The sequence below is a fragment of the Carlito syrichta genome, unplaced genomic scaffold, assembly GCF_000164805.1.
Source record: "Carlito syrichta isolate Samal-C Ts95f unplaced genomic scaffold, Tarsius_syrichta-2.0.1 Scaffold305792, whole genome shotgun sequence".
Classification (NCBI taxonomy): Eukaryota; Metazoa; Chordata; class Mammalia; order Primates; family Tarsiidae; genus Carlito; species Carlito syrichta.
In genome coordinates this window covers 450,370-464,367 of record NW_007249888.1, presented here as the reverse complement: position 1 = coordinate 464,367, position 13,998 = coordinate 450,370, and positions in this window count along the sequence as shown.

Sequence of the window (13,998 nt, the reverse complement as noted above, 5' to 3'; positions counted from 1 at the left end):
GCTGAGGCGGAGGATCACCGGAGCCCAGCAGGTTGAGGCTGCAGTGGCCGGGAGTGGCCACTGCACTCCAGTCTGGCGACAGAGTGAGACTCCAACTAAGAAAAAAAAAAAAGAAGGGACACCATGATTATGTGGAAGGGACCTACACAAGTTCTCCATTTTATCTGTTTTCAGTAAATTAATCTCTCTGAGCTGAAGCATCCTTGTATCCAAAAAGGATCTAGTATAACCCCATGGAACTCTTGTGAGGATTTAAATAATGCACTGGTAGATACTCCAAAAATATTAACTCTCTCTGTAGGATCCCCTGCCTTTTAACCCTGAACTTCCTTGGTTGATATTTGGCTTTCACCATTTTGGGCTAATGTTTATTCTTGTGCCTGTATCTTATTTCCTTAACTGGACTCTGAACTACTGGCAGGGTGACCTTGTCTTATCCTCCTATATGTAGTACCTAACACAGTGCTTCTCACAGAAAGGCAAAAACTAACTCAAACTTACTTCTAGGGGTGCTGTGTTCATTTCATCCATAAAATGATACAACATTTCAAGGTAGCAGTTAGTCCTTCCAAAATAAGCAATCAGCATCTGATAAGACTGTGTTTGTATGTGCATGCATGTGTACAGTTGAGTGTTGATTAACGTCTGGAATGCCTTCTCAGAAATAAGTCCTTGGGTAACTTTGCTCTGTGGCCATTATAGTGTACTTACATAAACCTCCATGGTATAACCTTCTACACACCTAGGCTTTGTTGTATACCCTACTGCTCTTAGGTTCCAAATCTTTATAGCGTGTCACTGTACTGAATACTGTAGGCAATTGTAACACAATTGGATATATTTGTGGATCTAAACATATCTAAACATGGGGAAATACAGGCATAAAAATTAAAAATGGCACCCCTATACAGGGACTTACCATGAATGGAGTTCTCAAGATGAGAAGTTGCCCCAGGTGAGTCGGTGACAAGCGGTGAGTAAATGTGAAGGCCTAAGACATTACTGTACACTACTGTACACTTTATTATAAATACCATACATTTAGGCCTTACTAAATGTATTGGAAAATAGTTTTCCTTCTTCAATATTAAATTAGTCTTATTTTTCTGTAGTTTTTATATGCTTTCTAATTTAACTTTTTTTTAAACAGAGCCAACTTTTGTTGGCTTAAAACACAAACACATTGTACAGTTATGCAGAAACATTTTCTTTATATCCTTATTCTACAAGCTTTTCACTATTTTTAAATTTTTTTAACTTTTTTAATTAGTTTGTTGAAAATTAAAATAGGTGATTTACAGAAACAAAAAACTGAGTACCAATGTTCTAATTTATAAGCAGACCCTGAACATTGATCATAACACTATAAGAAAGGATTGGCAGTAGTGGGACACTGTCAGGGGAGGAAGGGGGTCACATAATATCAATAAGGGTACCTGATCTCAAACCAGGCTAAGTCGGCACCAAAGGGAGGCCCAAACTCTACCACTTATCTACCTAATCCTGAATTGTACCCCACATCGTTAAAATAAAATAAAATTAAAAATGAAGATAAACACACACATTAGCCTAGGCCCACACAGAGTCAGAATCTTCAATATTACTGTCTTCCACCTCCACATTTGTCCCACTGGAAGATCTTCAGGGGCAGTAACATATTAGAACTGTCACACCCTGTAAAAATAATCCCTTCTTCTGGAATATCTCCCAAGGGCCTGCTTGAGGATGTTTCAAAGTTAACTTTTTTTTTTTATACGTAGAAAAAGTAGACTCTCAGATAAGATAAAAAGTATAGAATAGTAAATACAGAAACCAGTAACATAGTCATTCATTATCATTATCAAGTGTTACGTACAGCATATAATTGTACATGCTAGACTTTTATACCACTAGCAGCGCAATAGGTAAACTTTTCACCAGTCACCTTTTCACCAGCATCCCCACAAACACATGGGTAATGCGGTGTAGTATGACATTACGGCCGGCGAGACATCACCCAGAGACAGGAATTTTTCAGCTCCATTATAATCTTATTGAATCACTCTTATAAATGCAGTCTGTTGTGGACCAAAACCACTGCCGTGTAGCACATGACTCTATTTAGAAATGTATACTATAACATTAGAAACAAAGTCAGGCATGGTACCTCTCGCCCATAATCCCAGCACATTGGGAGGCCAAGATGGGAGAATTGTTTGAGCCCAGGAGTTCCAGACCAGCCTAGACAATATAGCAAGACCTCATCTCTACAAAAAATTTTTAAAAAATAAGCTGGCCACAGTAGCATGCACGTATAGTCCCAGCTTCTCAGGAGGCTAAGGCGGAAGGATCGCTTGAGCCCAGGTAGTAGAGGCTGTGGTGAATCATGATCATCATGTCACTGCACTCCAGCCTGGGCAACAGAGTGAGACCCCGACTCAAAGTATATACATATAATTAGAAACATATTAACATATAGTCAGAAATATACTTTAGACATGTATTATATATACATCCAGAATTTAAGTAATTTACCTAGAATTTTATCTAGAATTCATCCAGAATTTAATAGAATTTTAGGTAATTAAGTACAAAATATTATTTTAGAAAGAAAAGGAAACCACTCAGACAAATTGTGAGACCATAGTAAGCACAGGAAAAATCCAAAGTCTTCTCAGAGTCTCTTATCCCCCATAGGAGTGTTGCAAATCTTTGCACTCTCCTCAGGCCCCATGTCACACCCCAGTCCTTCTGGCTCTCAATAAATGACTTTGCATTTACTGTATTAGACAAACAGTACAGACAAACAGTGAAAGTATCCACCAAGAATTCAAATAGTATCATTCTTCTGCTTAAAGTCCTCTACTATTTTTTCTTTGTGAGTTGGAATCCCATTCCATCACCCAGGCTGGAGTGCAGTGGCACACCCACAACCACCACAGCATCAACTTGCTGGGCTCCAGCAATTATTCCACCTCAACCTTCCAAGTAGCTGGAAATACAAGCATGTGCTACCACACCCGGCTAATTTTTTTTTTTTTTTTTTGATTGTAAAGATGAGGTCTCACCACGATACTCAGGCTGGTCTCAAACCCATGGGCTCAGGTAATCCTCTCACCTCACCCTCCCAAAGTGCTGGGATTACAGGCTTGAGTCACTGAACCTTGTCCCTCTATTAATGTCTTTCTGCTGTCTGCTTCTTCCTGCTTCCCAGCCCGTGCCTTCTTGCCTTTTCCAGGCTTTGTACCCCACCTCACCCAGTCTTACTGGTTTTCCCACCGGTCTCAAGGGTCTGAAAGAGTCCCCTCCTCATGTGTCCAGGCTCCACTAGCAGATGCCTCCTTCCTTATTCATGGAGCCTGTATTCACTTCCATAAACATTTGCCCTCTCCTGTATATCCTCCAGGACCTTGCTCCATAAATTGTTCATTCTCTACTGGATTTTCAACTTCTACACTCTTCTGGGTTCTTCTCAGCCAATAAACATGCTTGTCTTTCTCATTAAAACAAACAAACTTTCTTCAAATATACAGGGGTGCGAGCAAGAAAACCAGAATTATCTTTTGGAGGGGGGCACCCTTGTAGTATAGGCTTCCCCCACTAGGTAAGTGTTCTAGGAACCCATCAGCATCAGTGTACCAGCTAGCATTGTTGTGAGAGGCTGCATTTGGCTTCAGAGATTTTTTTTCCCCCCATGGAGATTCTTTCAGCACATTCGCCCATTTCATGATGGGTGATTTACGAGCACACCTGCCCACACCATGCTTAGTGTTCAGCAGTGTTTGATCAAAAATATCATGACCCCCATGCCTCACCCTCCTTATTCCCATATCTTGCCTCAAGTGACTTTTTGTTGTGTTGTTTCCCAATGAAAAAAGTCCTCAAGGGAAATGTTTTGCTGATGTAGAAGAGGTGAAACAAAAAATGGCAGAGGCACTAAAGGGCATCAAAATTGACCTGTTCAAAAACTGTTTTGAATAGTGGAAAAATCATCTCATGTGTTGCATCAAATGGAGAGTACTTTGGAGGTGACTGAAGTTCAAACACGTAATAATAAATACACTATTTTTTATAAATAAATTCTAAGGGTTTTTTTAGGGGGGTCCACCCTCATAGTGTCCCTCCCTCAAAGTGATGTTCCTGGAACAGTGTGGATGGGGGCTCTGCTGAGTCTGATCCTCACTCCCACTCTCTACTCTGCTGTCTGGCTCCTGTGAGCCTATTCTTGCAAAAGTGACCCATAACCCCCTCATTGCTAAACTCAACCAAAGAGCATCAGCCTTCCTCCTATTTGGATCTCTTTGGCCTCAAGACTGTTGTCCTCACCATACTTTTCTAGAAATTCTCTCTCGCTCTACTATTTTTTGTTAATAGCTCGATTGTCTTCCATTCTCACAGTGCTTCTCAGGTCCTTTCCATTCTCATGCATCAATTTTTATTTAGTTTGCTTTCTAATGCTGGCGTGCCCTGGGGATTTTCCCTTGACCTCTTCCCCTCTCCCCCCACCCCATACATTTTGTCTGGGTTATTTCATCCATTATCTAAAATGGCTTTGCCCTCTAGATGTTCGAGATTCGCAGATACACCTCCAAGCCAATCTCCGCCTGAGCTTACAGATTCAACGACTTACTGCTTGAAAGTTTTCCCCCTGAGTACCAAATCCTCTTAGAAGGGCATATGCATGCCTGGTTTTAAGTGACTGATCCAGTTCCTTCTTACTGGAAGTGTCTGGTGTCGGTGACTTCCTCCAACCCTTTCTCAAGCCAATGGTAACCAAACTTCTGATTCTAGCTTACCTCCCTGCCATCCCCTTGTGCTGTCCCATTTACCTGAGGATCACAGTTTTCTTCCCTCCTCTAACTGCCCCAAGCCGGCAGTCATAACTGATTGGGGATTTCATGGCTGACCCTTGGCACACTTTGGATCTTTTTTGTCCCACTCATTGTTCTCATCCCTTCCTTGTCACATTGCTCAGACTGACATCAACACCTGACCCTCATGCAAGAGCCAAGCACTTAGCTGTTCCCGTTATCTAACTCTTTGCTTTAGCAAAAAGCCCCAACTTGCAGGCATCACTGATTGCTACTTGAAGCAATTTTTTAAAAAAGCAAAGAAGTAGGAGGCAAGTGGAAATCATGCCAGAAATAAAATATTTGCTAAGATTTTTTTTCCCCTTCCTAAATAAGCACTGGGGATGAGGAACATCAATATAAGAAGTGAACCCTAGTAGGAGTGTTGTTAATAACCACCATCCCAGCTAAGGTGGTCTCCAGGTAGTCACATCTAGCATGCCCACCCATCAGGACCTGGCACACCAGCATGCCTGATCCATGCTCCTCAGGTGGTCCTGTTCTACCAACCTGGGCAAGAGGATCCTCGTTATTCTTGATGCTATCCCATCCCTGGCATCAACTCTTTGGCCCTGGGAGTCATCTCCAGGAAACCCTGTCCTTCCTTCTTTTATCAAAAGCCTACCCTCTTTCTTCTTGTGAGCAAGGAGCTCCTTTCCTGCTCTCCATGTCTTCTCATATTTTTTCAAGTGGAATCATTACATCCAGCATCGACTGCTTCCTGGCTCCTCTAATGCTTCCAGAGGGATTGTGGAGAGAGGTGGTGGTGGGTTTTCATAGAAAGGAGCAGGATGTATTGTTATTCAATCCTTTTAGTGCAGTGAGAAAATAAGGAAAATAGTTTAGTATCTGCATCAAAGTTCTGAAGAGTCAGATTTTGCCACTCTTAAAAATATCTTTTAGAAATGTATGTTGTATACTTGCACAATCTTAAAAGAATATTTGAAAAAGAAGAACAAAGTTGGAGGATCCACGCTCCTGATTGCAAAACTTACTACAAAGTTATAGTAACCAAAACAGTGTGACACTGGTATTAGAAAGACATATAGACCAATAGAACAGAATAGAGAACCCAGAAATAAATCCTCTCATATATGACCAACTAATTTTGGACAAGGGTTTCAAGACCACTCAAGAGGAAAATGACAGTCTTTTTTAGCAAATAATGCTAGTAAAACTGGATGGTCATATACAAAAGATTGGGTGCCTCTCTTACAATACACATAAAAATTAACCCCAAATGGATTAAGGACTTAAACATAAGAGCTAAAGTGATCAAACCCTCAGAAGAAAACATACGGGAAAATCTCCATGACATTGGATTTGACAGGGTTCTTGGCTATGACACCAAAAGCACAAGCAACAAAAGAAAAATAGATAAATTTGGCCTCTCAAAATTTAAAATGTGTGCACATCAAAGAAACTATCAAGAGAGTGAAAAGTCAGCCACATAATGGGAGAAAATAAGGGATTAATATCCAGAATCTATAAAGAACTTCTATAACTCAACAACAGAACAAACTTTTTTAAATGGGCAAAGAACTTGATAGACATTTATTCAAAGAAGATATACAAATGACTGATACGCACATGAAAAGATATTCAGCATCTCAACTAGTCACTAGGAAAATGCAAATCAAAACCTCAGTGAGGTACCACTTCACACCCACTGGGACGGCTTTATCAAAAAACTGAAAATAAAAAATATTTGTGAAATGTAAAGGAATTGGAACCCTTATGCATAGTTGATAGTCATGTTTTTCACTGTGGAATAAAAACACCAAATTATCACATGATCCAGCAATTCCTAAAAGAATTGAAAACAGCTGGTCACTGTGGCTCATGCCTATAATCCCAGCATTTTGGGAGGCCAAGGCGAGAGGATTGCCTGAGTCCAAGGGTTTAAGACCAGTCTGGGCAACTTGGCGAGACCTTGTCTCTACAATAAGTTTTTTAAAAATTAGCAAGGCATGGTGGCACATGCCCATAGTTCAAACTACTTGGAAGGCTGAGACGGAAGGATTGCCTGAGCACAGCAGGTTGAGGATGCAATGGATGTGAGTGTGTCACTGCACGCCAGCCAGGGCAACAGAGTGAGACTCTCACTCAAAAAAAAAAAAAAAAAAAGAATTGAAAACAGGGACTCAAACAGATATTTGTACACCCAAGTTCATAGCAGCATAATTCGCAATAGCCAAAAGGGGTAAGTAACCCAAATGTCCACCAATGGACAAATGAAGAAACAAAATGTGTATGTATGAGTACATACGATGAAACATGATTTAGCTTTAAAAAGGCAGGAAATTCTGATACCTTCTACAACATGGATAAACAACATGGATGAACATGGATGTACCTTGAAAACATCATGCTAAGTGAAGCAAGTCAGTCACAAAAGGACAAATATTACATAGTTCCTCTTATATGAGGTACCCAATGTAGGCAAATCTGCAGAGACAGAATAATAGCGATCATCACAGCTGGGGAGGGGGAGAAAATGGGAAGTTACTGTTTCATGAGTACAGTTTCTGTTTGGGAGGACGAAAAAGTTCTGAAAATGGACAGCAGTGATGGTTGTGGAACATTGTGAAAGTGCGAAATGCCACTGAGTTGTATGCCTAAAACTGGTTAAAATGGTAAATTTTACAACTTTTTATTTTTAAAAATTGTAAAGAATACATTCTTGTATGGAGACTATTTCTTCCAATGAGGGCAGAAGGAAGGAATAATATAACGATTTAGGCTATATAAGTAAACAGAATGACAGAGAAATTTCATTGCTTTAAAGTCAATAGACCCCATTCCATATCCGAGTGAGGAAAAAAATGTTCACTGTAGCACAGAAAGTTCTCTCTTCTCTTCATACGTGGGTTTCTCAATGCCGGATGTTTGGTCTTAAGTCCTCTTGGAACACAGGAAGGAACCAATAAATACATAAATAAATATAAATACCAGCAAAGATGCCTGGTTCGGGTCACTGTTCACTAAGCACCTGACCAAGTAGATTCAGGATCTTTTCCCTGAAGCGAGTTCTCTCATCTGTAAAATGAGCAATTTGAGCTAGATAGATAAAATGAGGTCCATATTCATGCTACCATTTTCTACTCTCTAAATTTTTAAAACAGCAGGAGGTACAGAAAGAAGACCTCATACAGTCTTTCCTGGAAACAACTGAAGTAAGTGAGTTCTTGAAGTGTCTGAGTTCTGAGACTTGTTCAGCTGAGAGTTCTAAGATCTCCAGGAAAACAGTCATGCTTGCAAGCAATTGTGAGGTCACCAAAGTGTTGCTGATGATTGGGGAAATTTGAAAGCGAGTCTCACAGTTCTGGGAACATGGAAGACTTCCTCTTCTTGAAGGCAGCAATAAATATCTTGGGCTTCTCTTGAATGCTCCACGGCAGCAGGATAGGCTGGCACAAAGAAAGTCTCAACAAACATGCACTGATTATGGTTTCTCAGCATTCGATCAGAGAGTCTGCCCTTAGATTCCATTGCTTTTCATCCACTGATAAATGTGTCAGTGTCAGGCACTAATAATATATGATTAAGATGAAAGGGAAATTTTGCTTAATAAAGTTACTATGCATTTTTTAAATGAAGCTTTAGATTTTTTTTGCCTTGCTAGCTAAGTATTTCATGTTTTTGTATGATTTTTAAAACCACAGGAGTTAGAGATAGACACAGGAAATGGAAAAAAGCAAGCTACAAAACAAAATGTATAGTACTCCAGTTCTGAACTATACGACTTATGACATCTGATGCAAACAATATGGAAGAGCAACATCAGAAAGTCAGCAATGATTATCTTTGAGCTATAAGAACTTTCTGGGTCATTCCTCCTTATATTACTCAGTGTGTAATTTTATTTTTTTTTTTTACTTTAGCATCTTTATCATTTTTAAATGCATAGTTCAGTGGTAATAATTGCATTTATATTATTTTCCCCCTTTATTTCCCTTCCCCCTCCCTTTCCTTCCTGGCCTCTGGAAACCACCAAACTACCCTGTAAGATCTTGAGATCCACTTTTTTTAGCTCCCACATATGAGTTTCCTGCATACTTCACTGATACTTGCCCACAGACACATCCAGGAAACTTTGAGTTGTACAAGCCAATGGGCACATGTCAGTCCTTCTCTTAACTTTTTCTACAGTCTTTGCCACAATTGATTGTGCTTTCTTTTTTGAAATGGTCTCCTGCTTTGGCTTTCATAACTCTATTTTTCCTTATTTTCCTCCTCATTCTCTAACTATTCCCCCATGGTCTCCTATACATTTTTATTTCCAACGTTGAAAGTCAATGTTAACCAGTGTAGTAGATACTGGTGGCTGCCTACCCAATAGTCTTTATCTCCTTTCATTCCTTTAATAAAAGGCATGTTCAGGTATCTGTCCTGATTGTGCTCATCCTCAGCCTCGGGGACGAATCCTTAACCATCATGGTAGGCTCATATATTCCTCATCAATGAGAGGTTAGGAAAAGGCTGGGGGGTAGAGTGGGAAGCTTCTGGAAAAGAGTCTCCTCTTCCCTCATACTCAATTTTTGTTTTAAGAAAGAGAGAAATGACTAAAGTTATTGTGATATTGTGACATAATAAGAAATATACATTTGGTCTTCATCCCGGGTCTTGGCACAGAGTTTCTAAAACCCTTGGAATTTTCTAGATAATAAGAACATATTTTGTCCTAATGAGGAGATTCTTGGTGGGCTCCTGGATAGCTTAAGGATGGGAGCCGGTGACCAGAAAGACTAAGCCATGTTTGGAATTTTCAGCCTCACCCCCATCCTTCAGGGTAGGAAAAGGGGCTGGAAATTGAGTTAATAATCAATTACACCACCAGGTTGGTGAACACATCCACATGTTGGGAAATTAGCACCCCAAAACTCCATGGGGACAGAAGCTCCCACTCTTGGGACCTTCCAAACCTTGCCCTATGTACCTCTTCATCTGGTTATTCATCTGTATCCTTTACCATATCCTTTTTTGGATAACAAACTGGTAAACTTGTTTCCCTGAGTTCTGTGAGCTGTCATAACAAATTCTGAAGCCTGAGAAGGACGTTGTGGGCAGGAACTCCCACAACGGACACATTGGACAAAAATTGGATAAGCTGGAGACTTAAACTTGCAATTGGTGTCTGAAGTGTCTTAACCTGTGGGGTTTGTGCTAATTCCAATGTCATGACTGAAATGTAGGATACCAAGTTGGTGTCCAGAGTTGGAAAATTGGTCATTGTGGAAAAAACATAGATATTTGGTGTCAATGAGTGTGTAGATTAAAATGTGAGTGTGAGCTGGGCTCAGTGGCTCAGCCTGTAATCCCGCACCTTTGGGAGGCTGAGGTGAGTGGATTGCCTGATCCCGCAGGTTCGAGACCCGCCTGGGCAACTTGGCGAGACCTCATCTCCACAATAAAACAAAAATGAGCCAGGTGTAGTAGTGTGCTCCTGTAGTTCCAGCTACTCGGAAGGCTGAGGCGGAAGGATTGCCAGAGTCCAGCAGGTCGAGGCTGTGGTGGCCGGGAGCGGCCACTGCACTCCAGTCTGGGTGACAGAGTGAGACTCCAACTCAAAAAAAATAAAATAAAATAAAATGTGAGTGTGTAGACAATGTGAGTGTATAGATGGAAACAGTGAGTTTTTTCTTTTTAGTTATACTGCCCTTCCTGACTGAAACTGAGGCAAGCATCTCATGATTGTGAGGAGACCAGTCTGATAAAAGTCGATGAGTCATCTATCAGGGCTATCATTGGGCCAGAGTTGTTCCCTGACCTGTTCTTCCTCTGCCCATTCCTGCTTCCTTCCCCTCCTTTCCACAGATTGGTCCCAAAAGGACTCCCTAATAAATATTCTGCATGCTAACTTTCTTCCAGAGGTGGCTTCTGGGAGAAACCAACCTGTAACAGTATCTTCTCCTAGATATTCCTGAGGAACTTCAGCCCAACATATGGAAAGCTGAACCCAACATCTCCAGTCCCAGTCCCTTCCACTATCTTCCCTAACCGTGTCCCTGAACTAAGTCACCCAGACCAAAAGCCTAGGAATAATTTTTTTTTATTCTTCCCTTCCCTTCATCCTCTAAATCTCAATGACCTGCACATACTCTCCATTCTGTTTTCTCCGTACCTTTCAAATCATTCCTTAACCTCTATTTACACTGTTTCCACTTGAGTTCAAGTCCTCATTTCTCACCAGCATCAGAGCACCTGGCTTCTCCAGCTTTAATATTGCCCTTCTTCTGTCCATTCTCCACACTGAATCAGTAGGATCTTTATATCTTCTACTTAACCATTTTTTAGTGGTTCCTATTGGTTGTACAATAAAATCTAGTATTTTCACATGGTTTACCATTTTGTATCACTTCAATTTCTCTTCCACCACTTCTCAACCAACTTTCACCACTTCTCACCCACAACCTTTTTGTCAAGGCCAAATTAAAAGATCTAGAATTACTAAAGATGTACTAAGCTGTTACACCTGTGTGCTTTTGCATTACTGCTTTTTCTTTTTTGTGTGTGTGAGTTGGAGTCTCACTCTGTCGCCCAGTCTGGAGTACAGTGGCCGCTCCCAGCCACCGCAGCCTCGATCAGCTGGGCTCTGGCGATCCTTCCGCCTCAGCCATCCAAGTAGCTGGAACTACAGGCGCACGCTACCACGCCTGGATAATTTTTTTTAAATTTATTGTAGAGATGAGGTCTCGCCAAGTGGCCCAGGCGGGTCTCGAACCTGTGGGCTCAGGCAATCCACTCACCTCAGCCTCCCAAAGCGCAGGATTACAGGCTGAGCCACCGAGTCCGGCTATTACTGCTTTTTCTACACCTAGAATGCCATTCCTTCTTGTCCTCACTGGCCTGACTCATCAACCAAAATTCAGTTTGGTAGAAAAACTGGATATTATCAAATTTAAAAATATGTATGCTTCAAAGAACACCATCAAAAAAGTGAAAAGACAATCCCAGAATAAGGGAAAATATTTGTTAATCAATATCTGATATGAGATTTGTATCTAAAATATATAGAGAACTTTTAAAATCCATTATAAAAAGATAAACACCCCAATTAAAAAAGAACAAATGATTTTAATAAACATTTTTTTCAAAGAAGATACATAAATGGCAAACAAGCACATGAAAAGATGTTCAACGTGATTAGCCATCAAGGAAATCCAAATGAAAACTTCAGTGAGATACCTTCACATTCACTAAAATGTCTAAGATCAAAAAGATAATAATATATGTTGGTAAAGATGTGAAGAAACTGGAACACTCATACACTGCTAGTGGGAACATAAAATTGGGCAGATGCTTTGGAAAAGTCTGGTAGTTCCTCACATGGTTCATCACAGAGTTATGGTATGACCTGGCAATTCCACGCCTAGGTACACGCTCAAGAGTAATAAAACATATGCTGATAAAAACGTATAGATAAATGTTCATAGCAGCATTATTTGTAATAGCTAAAAAGAAGAAACAATCCAAATGTCCATCAACTGATAAATGGATAAAATCTTGGTATACCCACACAATTATTTATTTGGTAATATAAAGGAATAAAGTACTGACATGTGCTACAACATAAATAAACCTTGAAAACATTATGTTAAGTCAAAGAAGCCAATCACAAAAGACTGGACAATGTATGACTTTATTTGTAGAAATGTCTGGAATAGGCAGATGAATAGAGACAAAACATATATTAGTGGTTGTCTAGGGCTAGGGAAGATGGGGGTATTATGAGGTGATGGTTAAGGGATGCAAGGTTTCTTCTGGAAGTAAGGAAATGCTCTAAAATTGATTTTGATGATGGATGCACAACTGTAAAATACTAAAAGCCATCAAATTGTACACTTTGAATGGGTGAATTGTATGTGTGTGAATTATATCTCAATAAAACTGTTCTTTTATTAAATAAAAAATTTTTAAGCTTTTTGTTGTTTAGAAACGTAAAAACTCAGTTTGGATGTCCTCTCCCCTCCACAGGCTTCCCTGACTACCTTGTATCTACTTCTCCCTTTCTTCCTCCCCCCCAGACCAGTTAAAATTTGTTGTCTGTGTTCCTATGGTGATTTCATTTACCACAGGGTCCTGTTTCATTTAGAGGAGGACCTCCTTGCAGCCTGTGAGTCTCTTATCTTTGCATCCCTACTGCCAAGCAAAGCAGTACCTACACATAGGAAATGCTCTGTAAGTATGTGTTGAATGAATATGTAGACAAGAAAAGAATCTATCGATCAATAATTATTTTATTTACTGAGCCTCTACTATAAACAAGGCACTAAAAGTGGTTCACAAATGCATGTAGAAACAAATCAATGCTAAGCACAAGAATCATATTCAAGCTCAGTGCATAACATGGAATCCATTGTCTCTATGCGTGAGATAAATGCTGCTGACTCAACACCTACCGCAACTTTGTTTTACTTTGCAGATAGAAGCATCTGCTCTGATCTCCACAGTCTCACCCTTTTGAGAAAGTGGCTCAAGCTTGGATGATGCAATGAAGATAGGAACGTGGGTATAAAACACACAGATTCAGTTTCACACTGCACATCATTTTGCCTTTGCACTCACCAGCAGAACTACATAGCATGGCATATAATGTACTCTAAGACCTGCAAATTCATCGAAAGCTTGATAAATACTCAAATTTATGGCCAAAGATTGTATTTTGAAGAGTGAGGGGAGAGTGTATTAAATCTCCTCATAAAGAAACTGAGGGACTTCGACGAAAAGCAGAACTGGCTACAAAGTCCAAAGCAAACTGAAAATGTGGAGGCTCATGTTCTAAAAACTAAGAATTTTAAATGGTGCAGAGAACATTAAGTCAAGCTCAGAAGGATTGGGGGGCATTCTAAGCATAGGTCCTGGGTGACTGCACAGGTCACGTGTTCATGAAGTCAGCCTTACCTACAGGGTTGGTTCAGGCAGGCCTGCTGGGTAAGAAACAAAGGCCCAGGGGCAGGAATACTCAGATTCTACATTTATCATCCCCCTTGTTCTTGAGGGCTCACTTGACTCATTTGTTACCATGAATATCACCTAATCTCCTACTAAAAATTCAGGAATCTTCCTCTCTTGACTCTCTTTTTGTTTTGTAGCCTAAAGAGAGTATCATCTACAAAAAGCCTCCTCTTACCTTCTGGAGACCCCTACCCCCCCCCCCCCCCCCCCC